Here is a 23,519-nt window from a genome sequence, read left to right on the forward strand (position 1 = left end):
TGATCAGGCATGGATTCAACTCAGCTTTTTTTGCTAGACTGTGAAATATACTTTGATAAAACTAGCAACTCAGAAGTTTTAAAACTAATTTATATATAAAGACAGTAGCATCTTCCCTCAAGGTAGATGCAGTGAGACTCCATGAATTCATCAAGGGGCACTCTTTCTGTGCTCCTCACTCTATCCACTTCAGCTTTCTCATTACCTTCTGAAGACATGCCTATCTTCTCTTATCAAAAAGTGGCAGAAAATTACATTTAATAGTGTAACTTCTAATGAAGAACTCACATCCAGCCAGCCAAAAGGAAGAGATTACCAAGCAACTTTGGGAATAACAACCATTAAATCAACCAAACATTGATTCACCTTCTTGCAACAGAATTCATCACAACTGGATTTACGGCCACATAAGACTCAGAGTCAATCACTTAACAGGAAGCCACAGTCTGCCAAAAGATTAGTACCCAGAGGTCAGGAAAGAAAGAGTCTCAACTTCTATCTCATGGGTTGGTTAACGAATTTAAACTGTTCGGGCGTGAATCAGCACAGGCACAGATGCACAGATCTGGCTTCCACTCAAGTAGAGGAAAATGCACTTGCAGATGGTACATTTGTAAAGTAAGTACATAGCATGTATCCTAATTGTATAAACCCAAAATAATAGCACAGTGAACCTGAGACAATAGTGCACAGTTCACGTGACAGGTTTCTTCATCATCTGAGTGACAAGGTACCTGAAGAAAACGGTGCTAGCATTAAATAAGGATATACTGCTCTTACTGAGTTGCTAACAGACGTGATGAAATGACTGTGCATCCGTTATGAAACTCACACAAGCCACAATGCTTATAAATAAAAGAACATCTAAAATGTCATATATTCTGTAGTCACTTACAGAAATATCAACATATGCATTCTGCCCATAGATGCTCAGATACAACTCTCTCTAGACTGAAGGCAAAAGCTTGAGCAAGCACACAGATAAGTGTATTATTGAGAAATACTTTGGTATGTAGACCCTAAAACACTGAGGTTCTAGTCCCGATAACTATCTCAGCAGTGGCTCAAAGGTTTGTGTTAGAGCAGAATCAAGTTTTGGCAATTAAGCAGCTCTACAATGTGTTGAACAAAAGCTATGTAATTAAAAGAGGACTATGAAGGCTGGAGCAAGGAAGAGAAAGGGAAATTCAAATTTCCTATTTTGTCTAAGCAGAGCCATGTACCTATTTGTTTTTCTTCCTGCTGCAGACAACTGCTGTAATTTCCTGGGGTTTTTTGTATTCTACTCTAATGGACTGCCAAAAAGTAAAGACAACAAAAAGCACAAACAACAGCAACAACAAAAACCCGAACTAAGCAAACAAAAAACCCCATGAAAACTAAACCAAAATCAGACCTAAACAAAACATCCACATCACAACCCCAAACTAACCAACATCCAGGCATTCCAGAACAATCCATGTGTCACGGAAGTGAGAAAGGATACAGCTGGGAGCTTGTCAAACTACAACACTCATCACAAAAAAAGAACATTAGAATTATGTAAGCAATGACTACATTTAGTAATAAGTGCTCTGCTTAATGGAAGTCTTTGTACAAACAACAAAGACAGGTGTAGACTGATGTCTTCAGCCACCCCAGAAATGTCTAGAAATACCGTCAACAAATCCTAGGCAAAACCAAATTATCAGAAATTTACCCCTCTTTTGTTGTGACCATTCCCTAGGGAGACAATTTTGAATTTGAAAGGTATCTGGACTGAATACAGATAATATGCCATACAGTGGAGAGGACAGGGCTTGCAAACACCTGGGGTTTGTTTCTTTAATTTTTGCCTAGCTTAAATATTAAACTTCTTGGCAAACAAACATTCTAATAAAAACAGGCTCCTCGTTAAATCTTCCTCATGCATATTATATTTGAAAACCACTCCTCTTTCTATTCAATTCTACAAAAACTTATTCCTACAAATTCTATCATAAAACATCCTAGCCTAGAAAAATGATATATTTTGTTAGAAAAATTGAAATTTATATTTTTAAAACTAACAGCAGTTTAATTGTGAAAACCTTAAGCTTAGTCTTCTGTCTGCAACCATTTTATCAGGCAAGGAGAGAAGAAATCACCCAAGCATGCTGCCAAGCAAATTAATATTTTTAATTAAAATTTTATCTTCTAAAAAACTGAGTGCTTATTAATGAATTCAAACATGTTTATAGGAGGGATTTTGATTGTGCATGTTCGCTCTTTCTTGGCTGATGAGCAAATGAGTCTAATATAAAATTAAAGTCTTCATTATTGCTGTGCCTCTTTCCCTACTCAGCATTCTGCTGTGCTACAGCTCCCTCCTGCACAGGAACACTTCTGGGGAAATCTCTTATCAAGAGGGAAAATTTGTGTCTCATATTTAAGCCAAGCATGTTGAGTCACAAAGCACCCAGTGACTGCTTTCCTGGTATCCACAGCATCTTGCTAATGGACACCAACGCTCAAGGATCCCTGTCCCAGCCAGCCAGCTGGGAAAAGAAACAGAGCTTCTCCCTTTCTCCAATTCAGGGACAATACTTCACATTGCCTCCTGCAGTAGAGTTTAAAACATTATTCTAACTTTTTAAGTAAGTATCTTTGTTTTAGTTAAGTTTGACTTTTTTTTTTTAATATGCTTCTGCTCTAATTTGTCATTACTTGTGGGGAAAAAAAAAAAGTGGAATTCCTTCTGCTTATAACACAGAAACCTGGAAAGCTCCTGGCATGAGTAAGTATGGCCGCAACAGAGATACTGCTTGGCATTAGGGCTGCATGGAAAATATTTCCGCTTCATGTGCCTTCCTGAACATTATCAGCAGCAACCTGACCGGGGAAAAAACTTGGATGGCAGTGGGAACTTCATTACTTTGTACAGAGCTTTCAACACCTTCCCATCTAGGTACTAAACGCAAGTACAGACTCCAAAACACACAGATGCATAGCAATTTTGGTGGGTTTTTTTTTTTTTTTTTTGGGGGGGGGTGTTGGGGTTTTTTTGTTTGTTTTGTTTTGTGGGTTTTTGGGGATTTTATTTGTTTGGTTGGTTTGGTTTTTGTTTTTCTTTTTCACATTTATGGATTTAAGATCAAACTTCCGAAAATGCCAAAAAAAAAAAGAGAACAACTTCTGAGGGAAAAACACTCTTCCTTTAACCTACTTTAACCTACTAATAGGCTATTTTCAAAAGCCAGCTTCACTATTACCACCATTCTATCAGCTCCATGGCAAGGCAGAAATGTACCAATGAGTATCTAGTCACTATACACTGCCAGAGGCTCTGGTCATCCCGCTCAAGGTACCAATTTCTCATCTCAGAACAAAATAATGGATGGCAGTGGGTGCAGAAGGCGTTTGCAGGCAGAAGCACTTCCTGAACCACAGCAGCTGTGGAGGTCTGTTGAAATCTGCTGCAGTCATGAGACAAACTCTGTTTTCCCAACACTGAAACATGTAACATCAGAGTTATATATCTGGCAAGACATTTTGTTTCTTCCTTCTTGAAAACCCAAGGTACAGCTTATATCAGACCACTGAATGAAGTGGGGACAGCCCTGTCCCAAAAGTCCCGACATAATCTGCGTGAGCTGCAGCAACATCCTTGCAAAACTCAGACGTAGCTCTGGCACCCCCTGAGCCCTTAAACTGTCCCTGCTGCTCTGGAGCCCCACACACAAGAACTGGCAGGAACCTGTACCAGAGAGAGCAGCTTCCTTAGTGTATAAAGCTCAAACTTGTTAGATTAACCTAAGAATTAAAATCAACACAGAAAATAAGCACCTTTCCACTTCAATTACACAAATAGTATTAGACAACCACATCGTATAATAAAAATGAATAAATTCAAAACTTTGGTCTGTTTTTCAGCCAATAAACTCAATAACTGAAATGTAGAAGTTATTTCTTCAATTATACCCAAAGGAGCCATAACAACATATCGAAAGAAAAATCCCTATCCAAAAAGCTCTTGGATATAAATAGGAAGTATTTTAGCAAAATGATAGACAGTATATCACAAAACTGTTTTTCTTAGTCTCTGTTTTCTGGACTTTTTGGAAAAAAAACCTTTAGGTTTTTTTTTCAACTCGCCTCTTAATTTTTTGTTTGAGTTTGAGGAACTTGCTCCTTTCACAAGGATGCAAAGTCTTTGTATTCAATTCTGTGGTAGGCACCTACAAAGTATTCAATTTTTCTCTCTTTTCAGCAGAAGCAAGACCATACCAACACTGTCAAAGAAACAGTGCTAAACTCAAGATAATACATAGATTTAAAAAAAAAAAAATAATATGAAGTAATGAACACCTCAAAACTTGAATTTAATTGGCAAGTGCACCTCAGAGCAAGTAGGAAGCATGTATTTTCAGTTTCCATCTCTTACAACTTAAAAGCATCCCCAAGAGCAAGCAGAGGCTGTTTTATATTCCAGATACTTACCCCGATCATTAATAGTATTGTGGAGATCAATACTTGTGAAATCATATGTTTTAATTCCCTACTCAACTCCTCTGAAGCAGTGTCATTGCAATAATTCAGATGCACAACAAAGAGGAGAGCACAATCTGATCTCTGTCTCCACAGCTTCAGGTAACTGAATTCTGTATAAAATAAATTCACTACAGCTGTTTCTACAAGTTCACAAAATGTCTGGTGATTGTCTTTTTTCTCATAACACCAGTTTTAAGCACCTGATCCAAATCCTACATAAGTCAATGGAGCTCTTTCTGTTTAAATCAACAGACTTGGAGTGAAAGTCCAAGTCAGATTCTCACTTATCTCTGCAGACAAGCACAGAGCTTACCCAGGAAAAAATAATCTATTTCCTCAAGAATTCAGGTCAGTGGGGAAACTGCAAGACTGCTGGTAGATTAGTTTTCTTCTTCTAATTCATTCCAGCTTTCTGTAGCCCAACAGAAAACCCTTGACACAGGCAATAGATGTGCGCACTGAAACCCCAGAAGAAATCAAAACAAGTCAGTGAGCCATCTCTGAACTTAGTTCTGCTACACAGTGCTGAGCAAGGCAAAGCCTTTCAGAACAATATAAACAAGGTAAGTTCCGAGAATAACATAGGTAAAAAAAATTATAAAGAAGAACGACAAACCCTATGTTTCCTGAGAGCACCCCACAAAGTAAATGAGAAATGTCTGGTGAAAGCTTTTCCTGCCAACATGATTTAGATTGACAGAACCTCCAGATAATTTTTTCTTTTTAAGATCATACATTACTAATAGTTTCCTACTTAGTAATTTTAGACACACAAAATTTAAGAGCATTGCAACAAAACACATAGATAAGATACACACAAACTCATCCTCTAAACCATTTAAATACTGACTAAAAAAAAACCTCTGGGCTAACAATGTATCTACTTTGATACACATAGAAATCATACCTCAAACCGCACATTTTTGAAGTATTTTCTTTTATGGAGTCTTCAGGCAATTACATATCAAACAACCCTCATGCTCAAATCAACCTTGAAATCAGGCACAGAGCTGGGAAACAGAACAGGCAAGAGTGAAAGAAAAAAACCAAAACAGTAAAACAAGCACTGAAGGTAAAAGGTAGGAGTACATTAGTACAAAAATAACCCAAACAAAATCCTCATTGATGTACATTTGTTCCATTACTGACTTATCTTGGTTCCATACAGCTTTACTTTGCTCTCACTGTTTATTTTTGCCTTTGCTTTATTCTCTCTCAAAAATTACATCTTTCCCAAGAAACATACAGAAACGCTCTCCAAGATCAAACTTGATGGATAAAAGGAGCCATGTGATATGATATTGTGAGAGAAGAAAATAGGTTTGACAATTTGGGAACAAAAGGTGTCATCCAGGGAAGTGATGCACTAGCAAATTTAGGTGACTTAATAAAAGAATATACCATGTTCTAAGAAATCATTTTAAGAGGAAAGAAGCAGGTGGTGCCAGCAATGCCAATTTACTGTGAACATCCTGTGCTTTTTAGTATGCTAGTGCTTTATTAACAGCAAAATCATTCAGATAAGAGCAAATAATATTGTGGAACATAAACCAGATGTGACAATTTTATATTAAAACTAAAAATAAAGAATGCATTAGGAAGAAAAGTGGAATACCAGGGATAAGAGAACATTTAATTAATATATGGTACACTTATCTTATGGTCAAGTCCGTAATATTTTCTGTGAATTTTTGAGATTAATTTATAATTTTCTAATAAGAAGCCCACAAGCTTCAATACAACACCTGCAGAAACTTCCACAAGACTGTCCACAGACAAACCTCAAATTAGCTAGAAAGAAAGGTTTCAGTTACCGAAAATTTAGGTTTAAGCTAGTCTTAAGCCAGTTTCAATAAAAGGCTCTAACAACTGAATTTGCACTCCCATATGGAAGGAACTTCATATTAACATTAAGTGTCCTCAGATGAAGCCCAAGCCTTCACACTTAAACGAAGCAACTAAGCAGGATGGTAAACACTGAATCAGATGAAGGCAAACAGAAATGCACCAAGAAGCAAAGAACACACCTCTGGTACAGAGGGAAATTCCAGCTAATCACTTACTACATGTTCCAAATTTATGATGTTTTCTCATCTTTTTTCACTGTTTTGCCATAAAAACTACTGAATCAACATGCCCGATGTAAGGCAAAACCAGTCAACCATTTAATAAGTGTGTTGGTTCTGCTACCAAAAACCAGGGGGTTTTGGTAGGAGGGGGGCCACAGAGGTGGCTTCTGTGAGAAGCTGCCAGAAGTCTCCACCATGTCCAGCAGAGCCAATCCCTGGTGGCTCTGAAGATGGACACGCCACTGGCCAAGGCTGGGCCAATTAGAGAGGCTGGTAACACCTCTGTGATAACATATTTAAGAAGAAACCAAAACAAAGGTGAGGGCACAGTTTTTTCCTAGCCGGATAAGAGGAGGAGGTGAGAACATGTGAGGGAACCAACATGGAGACACCAGGGTCAGTGGAGAAGGAGGGGCAGGAGGTGCTCCAGGCGCTGGAGCCGAGATTCCTCTGCTGTAGAGGAATTCCTTGTGAACAGGGGCATAGGATACCCCAGGAGAGCTTGGGCGCCCCAGGGCTGTTGCAGAAGTACCCCTGACGGGGCCTCAGGCTGAAGATAGGCTTGCAAGGCACCTGCCAGTCGGCAGCCTTGAACAGCCTTGGGAAAAGGTATACACTGGTCAGCTCCCCTGCTGCATAGAGGCTTTCTCGTGGGAAAGGGGTGTGAACTTTGCAAAGTATAAGTTGGTGTAAGTAAACAATAAAACTAGAGCACGATGCTCAAATCATATCTGTGTTCGAGTCGTGACTCTGGCTGGTTCCCCTGCACCCGGGAACCCCTCCCCTGCTAAACTCTGCAGGGCGTGGTGAAGACCATGGTGAAGCAGCTGTGCCCCTGCAGCCCGTGGGGGTCCATGGGGGATGCAGAGACCCACCTGCAGCCCGTGGGAGAGGGGCCCATGCTGGAGCCGGTGGACGCCTGGAGGAGGCTGTGTTATGAATGGAGAGGTGAGACCTTGGACAAATCCCTGCCTTTGACAGGTTTCTGGCAGTAGACAGCAGCTTTACTGAGGTGGCCAGCACCCCAAAACCCACTCTCGCTTGCAAGTTCTTAATAATGACCGATTGGGCCTAATACAACATGAATTATTCATTTGCATAGACCAAGGAAAACAGACATAAGACTTAAAACAGACTACATACTTCATAGGAATAAAACAAAAGAACTACTAGTAGATAAAATACAGCGCACGATAAAGGTACCTATATTACAGCTAGCAAAGAAATAGTATACATTAGGATTCAATGTATCTTACCATCACATTGCTGATGGGGCGCACATAGAATTCTTCCTTTCAATTCCCTGGGAAAATAACTGCGGAGCTCGTGCCCAAGCTCTCAGAAGAAGTCCTCTTCACATTTCCAGGGTGTGTGTAGGAGGCTTCTAGCTCCATGGAAATTTGTGTAGCTTTTACAGTTGTAAAAGTAGTGCCTTTTCAGTCAGAAATCTCTGGCTTATCTCCCCACACCTGTTCTCACGCTCAGTTGTTTATTGGGAGTTCTATTCCTGGTGCCAGAAGAAATTACTCACTGGCTCCTGACACTTACTAGTCAGAGAGATGGCCTTGGTTATGTCATCACTTCATGTGGGGGAGAGAATGTCCTGAGCTGTCGCACCAGCTGCAGAGGAGCCCTTCTGTGGTAGGGGAGATGTCCTGCTACAGGCTGTGATCCAATGGGAGACCCAGTGGAGAGAGGGGGCCCCTGCTTTCAAGCATGTAGCAGCCTGTCCTTGGAGGACTGCACCCTATGGAAGAGTGACCCATGCCACAGCAGTTTTGGGAGGACTGTTTGCCCAAGGGAGATACTCACATTGCAGCAGGTTTGGCAGGACTGCTGCTCGTGAGATTGAAACCACGCTGGAGAAGTTCATGAAGAACTGTCTCCCGTGAGAAGGGACCCTACAGTGTAGCAGTGGAAGGATTCCTCTGCCTGAGCAGCAGAAGAAAACCTGGAGTGACAAACTGACCAAACCCCCCACATCCTGTCTCCCTGCACTGTCAATGGGAAGGAGGGAGGGGATGGGGAAAAAAAAGGTGTTTCTAAGGGCTTATTTTACTTCTCATTACCCTCCTCTGATTTTGTTAGTAATAAACTCACTTTGTACATCTAAATTAAGCCTGTTTTGCCCTTGGAGTGTTATCTCCCGGTCCTTATCTCAACTCACGAACACTTCATTTAATTTTTTTCTCTCCTCTGCCCAGCTGTAGCAGGGGAGGGCAAGTGAGTGGCTTTCAAGGGTGCCTGGCATTTGGCCAGTGTCAAACTGTGACACTTAGCCCCCGACTTTGTCAATGGTTTATGCCTAAAAGATTTTATAGGTGTAATTGAACTTTTATACGACTTTGTCCTTCAGGATTAAGGATGTTAAATCAAACACATTCATATAAATATTACAACTAATGATGATAATGGTAAGATAAAAACACCTTAAACAGAATTATTTATTAAATAGTATAAGAGCTAAGACCACTACAGTTTAGAATCAATATTGAAGAAATTATATTAAAGCTTGCAAAAACAATTATTAAGAAAAAATAAATGTTACTTATGCATACCAACGCCGGTGTGCTCTCTCAGCTGGCAGCCTGTGCAGGGTGAGCGCCCTGTTAGCAGGGAGTGCACACCAACTGGAGAGAAGGACCCCCTGTGGGCCTTTGGGACCAGAGCTGCCCTGTAAGTCGAGGCCAGTGCCCTGGAGTCCCAGGTGCTTTGCAAACCAGGCACTGCCTCAAGCCCCCTGTAAGCAGGGGTGCAGCCTCTTTGGCCACTGCTTTACATGCTCAGCTTCATTCGCCCAGAGGGTCTGGCTCCCAGCACCAGATGGGACTGCACCAGACATTGCTATAGTGAGACAAGCTGAAGCTGGAGGGTTCTGTGGAGCTGGAGGGTCTGCCGGTGGGTGGGTGGTGGTGTGGGGAGCTCCCTCTGGGAGTGTTGGGTCATGGTTCCCTTCAGGCACAGGAGCTGGTGCTTCTCAGGCCTAAATGTGTCCTTCTTCCTTGGCGGAAGCCATGGGATTGAGAGGCAAGAGTGAGCAAGAAGGGCAGTGGCTTCGAGCTCAAGAAGGGGCACAAGAAAGGCCCTCTGGGCAAAGGGCATACCGAGCATGGCTGGGGCACAGAGATGTAAGAGAGTGGTGGGCACCTTCAGGGTGCTGTGGCTGGCTTTGCACAGAGTGACCTTGCTGTAAGCAGGGCAGGATCTTCGCTTCCCTGCCATTGGCCTATTGCCGTGCCGCTCCTTTGGCTGCCCGGAGACAGGGACAAACCTGTAAGGAGGGTGAGAGCATCTGTCTCTGCACCTGACGGGAAATGGAGCTCTCCTGGCTATCAACTCACCCTCCAAGCAGGGCAGGGACTTTTCTGCAGCTGCGATGGCTTTCTGCCTGCTGCTGGCCCCAGCCAGTATGGCCCCCTGTAGTCAGGGTGCATCACAGCCTTTGTCCCTTGGAAAGCCCTGAAGCCCCCTAGGGTATTGAGGCCACTCTTGCCTCCCTATAGTGCATAAGAATGCAGCAAGGGCTTAGGCTGAGACCTGCCAGGGGACAAGGGACTGTGGCCTCAGGACTGGTAGCACCAGTGTGGGGCAGCTGTGCCACTGGGGCCAGGTCCATGTTACCAAGGGAGTCACAGCATTCCCTGTGTCGCGGTGGCTGGTTGAGCTGCTGGAGCCCTGTGGAAAACTGATCCGGGAGGCTGCATCTGCTGGGGCCACCTGCGGGCAACAGCTCTCCTCCGCAAGCACTTCCTTTCACCCCACTGTAGGAATATTAAATTGCTGTTGTCATACACAGAGGTTCAGGAGCTTTCTTTTGGTGCCCAGTGTCCACAGGCCAATGGGGAAGAGGGGAGAAGGGGTGCTTGCGCTCAGCAAGTTGCCCAAGCGTGCGGTGTGGAAGGGGAAATGGCCAGAAGCTCCTTGGCCTTTGGTGGGTCTGCTGAAGCCTTAACGCTGTCGAGAGAGCGGGTGGGCAGGGGCCAGAGCTGCGGGGATCCCTGCGGGACTGGTGCCGGGAGATGGCCACAAGCCCTGTCCCAGGCAGGAGCCGCCATCTGTGTCCTCCTGCCCGTGCGTTGCTGCCTGGGTTGCTGAGGGCTCCGAGGCGCCTCTTGATCCGGCTTGTCTGGAGCTCCTTCAGGGCTGCACCGCTACCGGGCAGGCCTGGGGAAGGCCTGGAGGGATGAGGTGCTGCGAAGGTCTGACAGGATAAGGTAGCGGGAAGGCATGAGGGGGATGCACATGGGCGCGGGTGGCAGGAGGCTATGATGGGACAGGAGGACTTGAGTGGATGGGTTGGTGGGAAGGCCTGAGGAATTGGGTGTCAGAGGCCATAAGCAGCCCCCAGGCAGCCGCCTTCTTCCTGCCACCCGGCTGCTCTGGCGCTTCCCCGACACGTCTCCCAGGCCTGCAGCAGAAGCCCTCGGGGCCGGGCCTCAGCAGGACAGTGGGGACACCCGCATGTTGCCCAGGCTGGTTTGGTTGCGGACAAGGAGGGCAAGCAGGCCCTGCCGGGGCACGGCCACCGGGTGCTGCTGGTGAGGGGCAGTGGGCAGAGGCAGGGCTGGCGGCCAGCCCAGGTCCCCATGGCTGCCCAGGCCACGGTGCTGTGGCCGAGACACCCCTGACAGAGCTCTGGGCCTGCATCAGCCAGGATGCCAAAAAGTGGGAAACTGTAGTCACAATTTTACGTGGTTTGGCAACAGGCTTCATGTAAAGTAGCCCAAATGGCTTTCTCTTGACTCACCAGCCTCACAGCAATGCTTGGGAGAGCTTCAGCTGCAGCCTGTGCCCCTGACTGACTTCAGTGGCTGTGCTTGAGGGCAGACTGGCCTTCCACAGTCAGGCGTCCCAAGGCAGCGGCATTGATGCCATTGTTATAGAGTCTGGTGGGACATAAGCTCTTGGCTGCAGCTGCCGTCCCTCTCCTCCATGCAGGCACCTAAAAAAACATGCATGAACTTCTAAACTCTAAATGTAGAACTTCCTCAGAACGAACGAAGAAGCAAGAGATGCTGGAGAAAAGCAGGGACTCCTGCGGCTGAGGTTCAGGGGTGGAGGGACACACTGCAGAGATGGACCACTTCAGAAGCTCCGCTCTGCTGATAGAGGATGTGTCTTTGCTCTTGCTGGAGGCCATTCCCAACCAATGCATGGCCCTCCGTTGTTCCTAGATAAAGTCTTTTGGAGCCATGGGAACAAATGTGATCTGTGTCCATCGAACAGCAGAAAGTGGCAGGACGTGTCTGCTTCCAGTGCTTGTCTTGGCTCCTTCTTCGTGGTGCTGGCACCATAATCAGAGACACAGAACAGGTTCTCTCATCACAGAGTTATCCCTATCCTCTGCACTTCCCCAAGTGTCTCTTGTTCATTGCGGAAGCTCCCTGCTTATGGCTGTCCATTCCCTTGCCATGCAGGCACCCAGTTGTGTTTGGGCATGAGCTGCTGGCCACAGCCAGATAGGCAGCAGCTGGGGCATTGTGCATCAGAGACTGGGCTGATGATTTTTTCCAGAAAGCAAGAAAAAGTCAGAAAAACACAATGAAACTTGACAGTATCTCTCTAGAGTCTAATTGTCCTGTGGAATTCAACAGCGGATGGTGGTTTTTGTGCTGCTGGTAATGACTTCCATGAAAAAATCATTCCAGGAAGGAGCAACATCTGACAGATACCAAGTTCTGCCACCAATTGCTTCAGTTGCTCCTGCCAACAGCCACCTGATGGAGCAGAGATGCCGATGTACGTTGGGATGGTTCAGCCTGGAGAAGAGAAGGCTTTGTGGTGACCTTATTGTGGCCTTCTTTGTAGGAAAGGAGCCTACAAGAAAGAAGCTATTTACAAGGGTGTTGAGTTCCAGGGCAAGGGGGAATGGTTTCAAACTGACACAGTAGGTTTAGACTGGACATCAGGAAAAATTCTTCCTTGTTAGGGCAGTGAGGCACTAGCACAGGTTGTCCAGAGAAGCTGTGGCTACCCCATCCCTTGAAGTGTTCAAGGCCAGCTTGGATGTGGCTCTGAGCAACTCTGCGCTGGAAACAGGCTTATGCATCATGCTTGAGTTTCTTCACTAATCATCCTTCACCTTAAGTAAGAATTCTTATCACTTCAATTTAAGATGGCCATGGAAAGACCACATATGACTTGGCTATCTAATAAGGATTTAAATACTCAAATCCATTCATTAAGGTCTCTCACAAATCCATTATGTAGTGTCCCAGATAAGCTCACAAAGGGGGACATAATACCATGTGAGATATGACTTTATGCAGAACAGAGGGTGTGAGACCCATCACTGACTCATTGAAAAAGAATAATCTGAGACCATGAAGAATGTTAATACCAACTCCTGAATTAGAATAGATATAGCACCAAGAAAACCTCAGTGTTTACAGAGCAGGAAATATTGAATGGAAATTAAAATGTCTTCCACCTATGTATTTTGTAATTCTTGGAAACTCTTGACGTTTTTCCCTTACCCTGTCATCTTGGCTTGCCTGAGAATAAAGTTGTATGGGACAGACAACATGAGGTGGCTAAATTCCCTCAGGAGAGCTTATAAATTAATGGTTGGACCATTCCTAATTGATTAAGTGCAAACAACAATGTTAAGTTGCTCTATATGTTTGTTCGTGTTTGTGGATTCAGTTAAAGAGCACACTCCCATATCCTGGGTAATCTGCAGAAATAACTGCATTTGTGAGGATACGTTGAAATTTTTGTGGAATTTTTTGTTTGTACAAAATGAGAGACAGTTTGAGAATTTACCCTTTCTGTTTCAGTTGTGAAATACTGAAGGAAACAGGGCAGGACAAGATGCAAAATCACCAAAGCAGAAAAGTAGGAACCTGGGATCTACAGTAAAATGAACTTATTTTATTCCAGTCTTCTCATTCACTATCTCAACATCATCCAATAGTTTCTTGATGTCGTTTATTAATCTTCTAAGATAATTATTTTGTAGAATTCTGAAAGTAGAGCTTGAAAATTAGTGTGCTTGTAGTTCTTGTTTTAGAATTTTTTTTTTAAATTAAAACTCCCAAAACAAATTTTATTGTAATAGTTACCATTTTTCCTTTTCTCTTCCTGCCAGCCTTATTGATTTCAAGTTGATTGTGTTCAAGTCCCAGGCCTTAGTAAAGTAAATTCAATCATCTAAAGAGCAGCTGCTTGTCATGGTTTAGTCTGTTCCATAAAAACTATTGTCCTTAAACTGTGATCTACTGTGTCTGATAAAGCTGAGCATGTAGCAGACTTGGGTTTGTGCTTTTCAAAGGTCCCACCCTTTGAGATCACAACTGTGCCTAAGCAGTATTAACTTTTGTTTGCAAAGTTGGGACATGGGTGCATCTGCTTTTTACATGTATTTCTACCCATCTGATATAAACATAATTTGTTTAGAAGGCTAAGTACCCAGGTTGGCACCTGCAGTCCATTTAATAAAGTGAAAAAAAAAATTCTGGTTGTTATATGTTGTAATTTCGGTACATATGGACAGAAATAGTCATGTATTGTATTGTTGGCCCTTTGATCATGTTCCGGTTTGGCCAAATTTAGAAATATATCCTCTGAGAGAAGGCACAACCACCCCTCCCCCACCAGGTTTGGGAAAAAAAATAAATTTTCCTCGAAGGAAAGTGAAGGAGATAAAACTATTTATTTAACAAACACATGGGAAAGGAAAATAATACTAAATAATAAAATCTTTCACTGTGGAGGAAAAACCTGGGAAAGTGTTCGAGTCCTCCCTTTGGTCTCCTCGGAGCTGGGGCTTGGCCCAGGGCCAGGCCCTCTGTGCCCAGTGGAAAGTCCTCCCGATGTGCTCTGATGTTACAGCAATCAAGCAGTCCAGTAGAAAAGGGAGAAAATCCGAAATTCCAGGGAAGGAAAATTTCAACTCTCAGTCTCTCTCCAGAGAAAAAGCAGCTGAACCACTGGCCAAAAAAACTGTCCTAGGAGCAGCAAGGCAGGTGCTTCCTCCCTCCCCTGCCACAGCTGGGAAACAAATTGCTATCTGTGTGTGACCTTGAACAAGCTGCAAACTGCTTTGAAAAAGTTTTGCTCAGTTTTTTCCTTCCCCCTCTCAGGCTCAGTTTAGAGGCATAGAAAGGCACAAAAATTAATTTCTGGGCATAGGCAGCAATATGGGATACACATCATAAGGTCACCCCAAGACAGATCAGAACAAGATGGTTCAACCTATCTGGCATATAGCAGACAGCCTCAGCAACACTTACAGCTTGGGTAAGCATGAATTTTTTGGCTGGAACTGTGTGGTCCTGCTAGGTGGGCAGGAAAACAAGTTCTGTGCAATTACGACAGCAATTATTTGACCTCCCAAATCATGGAGCCAAAGCCCAGCTTAGACGAAGAGCTGGTTCATCACTCTGTGCTTCACTGTGGGGGTAGCGGGTACCCCATGTGTCACTGAGGGGACATGGTGGACACTGAAGGGATGGCAGGGGCCTTGTGCGTCACTTAGGGGATGTGATGACCACTGTGGGAGAGGTGGGAGCCTCAAGTGATGCTGAGGGGATGTGAGGGTCATTGAAGAGATATGAGTGTCACTGAAGGGACAGGAGGGTCTCTGAGTGGGTGGTGGGTGCCTCATGTGTCACTGAAGGGAAGGCAGATTCCCCGTGTATTGCTGAGGGACCATGAGTATCACTGAGGGGGAAGTGGGTACCCCTTGTCTTGCTGAGGGGACATGAGGGACTTTTGAGGGGGAGTCAGGTGCCCCGTGTGTCGCTCAGGGGCCATGAAGGTCTCGGTCTCTGAGGGGCATGTGGGTGCCCCTGCATGCTACTGAGGAGACATGAGGGTCACTGAGAGGGAGGCGGGTGTCCATTGTGTTGCTGAGGGTACATCAGGGTTACTGAGAGGACCTGACGCTCCCTTGAGGGGGAGACAGCTGTGCCGTGTATCACTGAGGGGATGTGAGAGCTGCTGAGGGTAGGTGGGTGCACCCTGAGGTACACAGGAGGGGCGGGCGGTTCCCCGCTGCGCTGCCGCTGCCTCCTCTGCGCTGCGCTGCAAGGGGGCACTTCCCGCCCATCCCCTCAGCCACGGGGCGGGAACTCGAACCCGCTGTGTCCGCCCCTCTCGGCGAGGCGCCGGGCGGGCTGCTGTAAATGGATGGCAGTCCTGCGTTCATACACAGAGAGGAGGATGGGGCAGCGCCATCACAGGACTTCACGGTGTTTCAGTTCATGAAGGGAAAAGCTGAAGTAGCTCAGAGGGGACAGAAAGAACTTCATAGCGGAGGAATGCTGGACTTACGTGGCGCCACCTGTAGGGCACAGAATTAATATTTCAGGGGGTAAAGCTGAGGTAATCGCTGGACTATGGGAATAAAATCTGAGGTTATCTGTGGAGTACATGTAGCGGACCTTTTGGTGGGAAAATCTGAGGTGATCTCTAGGAGACAATTTTGGGAGAAAAATCTGAGGTAATTTCTAGAGGACAGGTAGATAAAATTTTGTGATAAAACCTGAGGAAATTTTTAGGAGACAGAAGGAACATTTCTGAGGTAGAATCTCAGGTAACCTGCAGGGGACTTAATGAAGATTTTGGAGGCAAAATCTGAGGTAATCTGTACAGAACAAATAAGGGACACTTGTGAGAGAAAATCTGAGGGAAATCAGTAAGCAACAAAAGGGATGTTTTGGAGGTAAAATCCAGGGTAATCTGAAATAGGGAGTTTGTTTTACATAGGTAAGCACAAGCAATTAGCAAATGTATACAAGTACTTAGCACAAATAGACATAAGTGTTTAGCACAAGTTAGCATAAGAAAGCCTGGGCAGGCCTAACTTTACATGAGCATGACTTGACAAAAAGCTTTAGACTTTGTATACCAGAATAACTAAGGGCAAGTAGGGAATCACCCCTGTGCAAGGAAGCAATAAGGAAGACTAACTGCTTTAGAGCATGTAGACTGTGTGTGGCCAGTGTGTGGACATTAGCTTAAAGTATAGGAATCTGACACAATGTATTTCTAACTGCCTGCTTATCGAATACTAACCTTAGAAGTGTAAGGATGTATGGTATTCTTGATAAAATTGCTATATAAACCTACTGAAATTTGTAAGTGGTGGAGAAGCATTTTGGTGGGGTGTGAACCTCTGCTCTCCCACTGGCTAAAATAAAAGCGCTTTTGGCAGATAATCTGTTTGTCTGTTGATTTCTTTGCATCAATCAGTAGGTGGGATTTTGGGGATTAAATCAGAGGTAAGGTATAAGGGCAGATGGGGACTTTGTGAAGGGAAAATTTGAAGTAATCACTAGGGAATAGAATATTTTGGAAGAAAAATCTGAGGAAATCTGTAGGGGACAGAATGGATATTTTGGGTGCAGGATCTGAGTTAATCTGTAGGGGATATTTTAGAGGGAAACCTTGAGGTAGTCTAGTAAGGTAGTCTGTTAAAAATAAACATTTGGGGGGTAAAATCTTACATCATCTATAGGACACAGCTAGGGAACATTTTGGAGGGAAAATCTGAGATAATGTATTGAGTAGGGGCAGAGGGGAAATTTTTGACAGGAAACCTGAGGTAATTTAGAGGAAACAAAACTACATTTTTTGACAGGTGAATATGAGATAATTTAGGAAAAATTAGCATTTCTGAGGGAAAGCCTGTTTTAAAAGAGAAGACAGGGGCAGCATTTTTGACAGAAAACCTGGGATAACTTAGAAGGAACAGAATGTGTAGCTGAAGACCTGGGTTAATTGAGCAGGGTTTTGTTGTGGACAGAGTGGGAACTTCGGACAAAATTTATTAGAAAAGCTCTCCCATTGACTCACAAGGTGAAGAAAGGACCCCTTTGCTTTCTAAACTCCTCAGAGAGGAATCTGAGTGCGGCTGAATCCAGTCTTAGTGTGTTGGTTTTGCACAGCCTGGGTTTTGGTAGCAAGGGGGCCACAGAGGTGGCTTCTGTGAGAAGCTGCCAGAAGCTTCCACCATGTCCGGCAGAGCCAATCCCTGGTGGCTCTGAAGATGGACATGCCACCGGCCAAGGCTGGGCCAATTTGAGATGATGGTAATGCCTCTGTGACAACATATTTAAGAAGAAACCAAAACAAAGGTGAGGGGCTTTTTCCTAGCCAGAGAAGAGGAGTGAGGGAACTAACATGGAGACACCAGGGTCAGTGGAGAAGGAGGGGCAGGAGGTCCTCCAGGCGCTGGAGCCGAGATTCCTCTGCAGGCCGTGATGAAGACCATGGTGAAGCAGCTGTGCCCCTGCAGCCTGTGGGGGTCCATGGGGGATGCAGAGATCCACCCACAGTCCGTGGGGGAGGTGCCCATGCTGGACCTGGTGGATGCCTGGAGGAGGCTGTGCTCCAGTGGGAGACCCAGTGGAGAGAGGGGGCCCCTGCTTTCAAGCGTGTAGCAGCCTGTCCTTGGAGGACTGCACCCTATGGAAGAGTGACCCATGCCCCAGTAGTTTCGGGAGGACTGTTTGCCTGAGGGAGGGACTCACATTGCAGCAGGTTTGGCAGGACTGCTGCTCATGAGATTGGAACCACGCTGGAGAAGTTCCTGGACTCTCCCACGGGAAGGGACCTCATGGTCTCACAGGGGAAGGATTCCTCTCCTGGAGCAGTGAAAGAAAATCTTGGTGATGAACTGACCAAACCGCCCCACACCCTGTCTCCCTACACTGTCGGTGGGAAAGAGAGAGGGGATGGGGAAAGAAAAGATGTTTTTAAGGGCTTATTTTACTTCTCATTATCCTCCTCTGATTCTGTTAGTAATAAACTCACTTTGAACCTCTCGGTTCAGCCTGTTTTGTGCTTGGAGTGTTATTTCCCAGTCCTGATCTCAACTCATAAACCCTTTATTAATTTTTTCTCTCCTCTGCCCACCTGTGGCAGGGGAGGATGAGTGAGTGGCTATTGTGGGTACCTGGTGTTTGGCCAATGTCAAACCATGACAATGAGTAACAGTTAAAAATTACAAGATCAGTAGCTGTAAGAAATGGTCCTGTCACCTTTGCAGGTTAACTGATTTATTGACAAAACAACAACTCCTGGAAACAGGAGTTTGAGATAAGCCCAAAGCCCCCAATGACAAAGCAGAGTAACAGCACACGTGATCCTGGGTGTTCCTTTGGTCAGGTGAGATACCGTAGGAAGACCTGGTGCAATGCACCAGAAAAATTTTTATAGACTGTCTTTGAACAGGATTGGTCCATTTCTCAATTCTCGCTGTCATTGGCTCATCTTGGGTCCTCCTGATGGGCTCATTTTGATGGAACATTCCTGTCCAATCACTTGCTCCTAAGTCCATCTCATTAGTGTAATTGTCCTCCAATCCGCATTCAGGATGATGTCATTACGCCTGCTGAAAGTTTCTAGAAAATTCCTCCATTATCCATCTCACACCATCCCCATCAAGAGGTTACACAAAAGCATTACACCCATATGTTGCATCACACAGCTTAATTAACTGTGACTTACAATTAAGTAATTAATCGGCCCAGCCCTTAGCAACTCATCTGTAGAGGGATTCCTTATGGAACATGGGCATATGATGCCCCTGGAAAGATTGGACAACCCAGGGTTGCTGAGAAAAAAGCCCTGAACAGGCTGCAGGCAGGCCTGGAAAGCACCTGGCTGCAGGCAGCCCTGAAAGTCCTTGACAAAGCAATACACTGGTCGGCTCCCCTGCGGATTAGAGGCCGTCTAGAGGAACTGGGCGTGAATCTTTGCAAAAGTAGGTATCAGCTTGCATAGCTAGACAATAAAACAGAGAATGATGCTCAAATCGTATTGGTGTATGTGTCGTTACTCTGGCTAGCTCTCCAGCACTCGGACCCCTCCCAAAACTCATCAACCTTGTAACATTGTTAACTATATAACCGGCCTACGAAAGCCAACACATTTATAACAGTAGCTATGTGTATCCAATCCGTCCTATCCTGCATGGAAATAAATAAACCGACCTGAAAGAAAACCTCAAGCTCCAGTCACTTGGTTCCCTTTGGGACCCAGACCAGCAGTCAACAGTGACTTAACATTGATTAATCCTTCAAAACAATTATCAACAACAGTTTGGGAAAAGCTTAACAGGTAGGAAATATAAATTGCTTATGGGAGTTTTGACCCTTCAAAGTTGTCTGCTGTTACCTGTCTTCCAGCACTTAAGAGATCCAAATGAGATAATACATGATGCATTTTTCTTGCATCTTACTTCTCTACAATTAAAATAGCATATATGTTACCATTACTGGTTGACCCTCTAAGGAAGGAAAAAAGCCACAGACATAGCCAATTGTTTGGTCCATGTATCTGAGGAACATTACTGTGATTTGTATGTTTCCTTTTATTGGAAAAGCACCTGCTGAATACACACTACAAAGACATAATGCATATTTACTTACTCCTCAAACAAATTAATAGTAAGCACTTTACCAGGCCTTTTAGGTGTTGGCTGGCTTTCCTTCAAGATAAATTGCTGTATATTAGCACAGACTTGCTGAGTTTTCCAAACAAGAGGGAAAATTTTTCATTTGTCAACAAAGCTCCATCTTAAGTACTCACACCAGCTTCTGATTCAAATGGCAAGTGCAAATAATTTCTCACAGATCTTGACTTGTTCTCAGTGCTTGTCACTCCCCAGGTTTTTTTAGGAACTCAAAGCAGAGATGCCTGAAGCAGAGAGAATTAAAGGAGTCACATTGGGAGCACGTGCTGAACACTGGAAATCGGTCTGAAGGAAAAATATCAGCAGTCAGAAGAAATACTGACTGCTACGAGACCTGTGGCAAATGAAACCTGGAAAGGAAAACCTGACCAAGGCATAAACCACGCAAGGCAGAGAAAAATAAGGTGCAGGGAAAATTGGTATTTCAGAGGATTTGACTTGAAGAGATATAGAAACACTGTTTAGCAGTGGAAGATAAAGGTTTGCATAGTCTTGGTATGTTTAATTTGTAACATTTGATTACTTTTAAAAATAAAATATTTTACTCAATTAAAAACTTTAATCCCTAACCTCTCCCAAAATGTGGCTTAGGATATGGTTGATGAGAGTTACCAGCAAGCTAAGTGACTACATAACTACATAACTATTTCACTTGAGTTCAGCAAATCACTACATTTAAAAATGCCAAACATGTGCCATGTGACAATATAAGGAAGGTAGCTCTAATATAATTTTTTGATGTAAACCTTTTATTTTAATGGATGCTCTCCAAGTTTCCATAAAATGTTATGCACATGAGAACTACTGAAAACACACAACAATAAATGTGGTAGGAACAGGTCTCTATTGACTGAGGAAATGTCTGTAGTTGAATGATTTTAATTATATGTATCATTAATTATGTGTATTAATACATAATAATACAATCACTCCATAGGAATGAAAAGGAGACCTATCTATTTACATTTCATGACAAAACTCTAATCCATTACTTTTGCATGCCCCAAATTCAACTCATTTTTCACACTTCAACAGCGATTCTTAGGAAACATTTTAAAAATAAGTTTGAGCAGTACAGATTTACCACATGTGATATTTTCCTATGAAAAAATCTAGTTCCTTTTCTACATGCTACGAACAAGAAGCAAATCCACATCTATAAATTTCATTATATAAATTTCATTATATAGTTCATTGCAAGGGTCTATAGCTTTGCTAAGAAAGCTTTGTTAGAATCACACCATTCAATTAATGCAGACTAATGGAAAAATGAAGGGGAGTAGAGCTTGAGAAGTTGTGGAGTAATAATGACAGAGAAGCAACCATTTAAAGATATTGCCTTCTCCCATTACCCACCCTGAAGTCATATTCTCTTCTCTGGGATTGCTCAGAACATAACCATGAATGTCTGGGTCCCTTTTGCTACTGTTCTGGATCACAAAAAAGCAAAGCTGTCTGCGAGGGCCATAAGTAACATCAGGGGAAATGGAGTGAGGGAGGTGGGGGTGTCCACAGTAGTAATGCCACCATCCTACTTCCCTATCAAATTGGGATCTGCTGTACTCTAGTATATAAAACATATTACTATTCATTTAGAAATACACAAAAGTTTGGCTTCAATAAGCAGAACTTCTGATATTCCATTTTACATTTTCTAGTCTGTTCTAATATTATATAATATCAAGAAAATCATTACATTAGAAAATATGCGTTCACATTTTTGCTCCGAATTGATTCTCTTCAGTAATTTCTAATCTGATGCTTCAAGGATGAAATGAGCCATATTAAATGTCTATACGTGTCTAGTATAGACAAGATGTTTCCAGATGCTCAGATAAACAAACTTAACTCCATGCACCCACAACTGGCAGAAGTGCTGCATCTTCCTCTGAAGCACAGAATTTTTTGTCTGAGGAAAAAAAAAAACGTTTCCAAGAACTAAAACTTGCTGACAGAAGTTAGACAATTTTTTGCTGATGAAGGCTCGGTGGTTATTTTGCTGTTGTCCTACCCTGACCTCACATTTTCTTCTGTTCTCAAACATATCAATGCCCAAGTATGATATCTACAAAAATGACTGCAACTATTAATTCCCTATAATAATTATACACTACAGTAGAAAACATTAATCATTTGAAAATTTATCAATTATGTTATTTTATATATCTACTTATTTGGTAAATAGATGATGAAAGAGTCCACATTCATTCCATTTGCTTCTTGTGCTAATTTTGAAGGTGTTTTTCCAGCAGGATCAGAAAGCACCCAGTGCAGAGGAATCATTCTGGACTTGGCACTGTGAAAATCCATTAGTAACAACACATTAGTTAAGTGAGAAGGCTTTAAAAAGGTTTCCAAAATACTATAATGCTTCACAAACTCTCAAGTGCACTTTCGATCACCTTCTTAATACACATACAGGCCTAACGCAAAGACTAAAAACACACATGTATGGAAATCCCTAAAATAAATGCACCATATTGGAAAAAACCACAAAGCCAGCAGAGATTGGTTCCATGTCTGAGACACAGCTCACATTTTATTTACTTTTACACTTGGTCTAATCATGAAGCTCTGTGTCTTCAGGGTGATGTATGCAGCTTCTACTAAAGCACAAGTTTCAACCTTTATCTGCATCCCAACACATCGCTAAAGTTCCACATTATCCATCTTGCTGTAAACATACAAGCAGATCTAGCCTGAAAAAAAGGGGCAGGATATAAGTATAAGCTCCTTTTTGAAATAACATGTTAAACAGCTTTAAGGAAAGGTCAGCACAAACATATCACATTGTTTTCCATTGGCTAGCAGAATAGAATTCCAGGCATCCTACCATCCTCAGTGACCAAGTAAAGCTACAGAATACATGACAGTGCTTAGATCTGGGGATGCCTGTTCCCTTGCCATTAACAGGGGGATTTCTTTGTTTTCCCAGAATTTTGTTTTCACTTCACAAAAGCTGGGGGTTTTTTTTTTTTTTTTTTTTTTTTTTTTTTTTTGTTTTTGCCCTCAATTTTTTTTAAGATTTTTAATTATTTCTTTCTGTACAAGAGTGTATGTGAGCACCTGTTCCAAACATGGTTTCTGAAATTTCTGCATTTCTACCAACAAACAGTGAGTGGCAGCTTGGATGCAATCTGTTTCCAAGCTGGGTGTAATAGTTGACTCCTCAAATTGAAATCAGCGAATACAGCTAAAATATACAAGCCAATTACTTTTAGGCAAGTTATCAAGCAAATGTAGAAGTAAAATCAAATCAGATAACCTACTGCATCTTAATTACTAGCAATATTCTCTCTTGCTTATGAGAATCTAAATATTCATTAATTCAGAGCAATTAACAATAATGAAATGAAAACCTGTGATGCTGAAGTTTGGAATTAGGTATGTCAGAATTCAGTAAAAATTTTCTATCAAGAGCCCTTCAGGAGCACTGTGTGACATTTACTATATATTACATATACTATATTTATTTATTATAAATGCATACGGATCAGGGTGTGGAAGTCTGAAGAAGC

The sequence above is a fragment of the Corvus moneduloides genome, chromosome 7, assembly GCF_009650955.1.
Source record: "Corvus moneduloides isolate bCorMon1 chromosome 7, bCorMon1.pri, whole genome shotgun sequence".
Classification (NCBI taxonomy): Eukaryota; Metazoa; Chordata; class Aves; order Passeriformes; family Corvidae; genus Corvus; species Corvus moneduloides.